Genomic DNA, 2,050 nt, shown 5'->3' with positions numbered 1-2,050 from the left:
AGCGGTGGCATTGCCTCTGGATGAACAGTAGACGGTGGAGGGGTGCCCGTGGAGGGGTGGTTGAACAGGACCCCGTGGTGTGGAGGGCTGGATGAACAGTAGACCGTGGAGGGTGGTTGAACAGTAGCCGATGGAGTAGCGCGCGGTGGAGGCTGGATGAACAAGAGCCCGTGGAGGCTGGAGGAGGTCGACGGTAGCCCGTGGAGGCTGGAGGAGGTCAACGGTGGAGATGAACAGTATCCCGTGGAGTCCTGTTTTGCGGTACGCCACACCCCTCCCGATGAACAGGACCCCCATTTCGACCGTAGGAGATCCGTTTCGTCCGTTTTGCGATACGCTACACCCCTCCCGATCAACATGACCCCCGTTTCGACCGTAGGAGATCCGTTTCCTCCGTTTTGCGGTATGCCACACCCCTCCCGATCAATAGGACCCCCGTTTTGACCGTAGGAGGTCCGTTTCCTCTGTTCTGCGGTGCGCCAGGCCTCGTTTCCATCGCCTGTTCCGTCCAAGTCCCCCCGATGAACACGACCACGCATTCCATTCCGACCCAGCCGGTTGGCTCCCATGCATTCCGTTGCCTCCCGATGAACACGACGCATTCCGTTGCCTCCCGATGAACACGACGCATTCCGTTGCCTCCCCATGAACACGACGCATTCCGTTGCCTCCCCATGAACACGACGACGATGATGTTTCTCCGTTCCGACCCAGCCATGTACACGAGCCCTCGCCGTACGTATTTGCGAGTAGGCGTTCGAGACCCCGCCCGTATGTACACATAGGTGGTCGTATTTTCTTTCTTGCACCCTGGCCGCTGTACGTACATGTACATGCTACGTGCGCGCCTCTACTACGACACGTGAGCGCCTCTACATCCACCAGTATATATGTATGAACATGTTTGCGACCAGAATGACAATGCTACGTACGCTTCGACCAGGTGGGTCCCGATTGTCAGGCACTTCCTTGTGTGCGAAGATGTAGCTGGTGGGTCCCAGCAGTCAGGGGGGTGAATCGTTTTTTTTGCCCGGACGCACTTCCTTGCGTGCGAAGATGTAGCTGGTGGGTCCCAACAGTCAGGGGGGTGAATCGTTTTTTTCCCGGACGCACTTCCTTGTGTGCGAAGATGTACCTGGTGGGTCCCAGCAGTCAGGGGGAAACGTTTTTTTCACGAAATACAGTGGCCCGTCCGGTGGGTCCCAGCTGTCAGGTGGAGGAATCATTATTTTCCGCGTAATAAGGAGGCACTTCCTTGCTGTGGCCGTGGACCCAGCTGTCAGCCTCTCCATGTACAGTCCACGTCCGATGGAAGTCGTTCCTTGACCTCGTTGACCATGCCGCACCGAGAGCACCAGGGCGGTGGACGATGGTGAGGCCTAGGAAGGGGACGACGCGGAGCCGGGGAAGACGTAGCAGTGGAAGCCCATGCGGAGAGGAGTACGAGGGTTCACTGGTTCGGCTGCGGTGTGATGCTGCCGTCACCGCAGGGCCTGGCCAGCGGTGGGAATAGTAGGGGCGGTGAGGCCTCCGCGGCAGCACATCCGGCCACGGGAGGGAGGAGCATGCGGCATGACCGGCGCTGCTTTGGGCGGCTGGAGCAAGAAGACCAGAGGTTGAAGAAGCACTACGGCCGTTGGATGGACATCATACAGTCACTGGAGCTAGAATCATTTATATTGACTAAGTTGACAAAGCCCTCCGTCCCCGTCAACTTACTAGGCCCACAAGTCAGACTCCCACCAAGGTGGGTCCCAGCTAGCAGGGGGTATTCATTTTTTTGTGCGTAATAAGGAGGCACTTCCGGTGGGTCCGAGCTGACAGCAGGGGGAACGTTTTTTTCGCGAAATACAGTGGCCCGTCGGGTGGGTCCCAGTAGTCAGGGGCAAATGTTTTTTTTTGCGAAATACTGGTGGGCGTCCGGTGGGTCCCTGCTGTCAGGTGGAGGAATAATTATTTTCCGGGTAATAAGGAGGCACTTCCTTGCGGCTGCCGTGGACCCAGCTGTCAGCCTCTCCACGTACAGTATTCTTCCGATGGAATTCGGTCG

The sequence above is a fragment of the Triticum dicoccoides genome, chromosome 1A, assembly GCF_002162155.2.
Source record: "Triticum dicoccoides isolate Atlit2015 ecotype Zavitan chromosome 1A, WEW_v2.0, whole genome shotgun sequence".
Lineage (NCBI taxonomy): Eukaryota > Viridiplantae > Streptophyta > Magnoliopsida > Poales > Poaceae > Triticum > Triticum dicoccoides.
Note: the sequence above shows the minus strand (reverse complement) of the source record.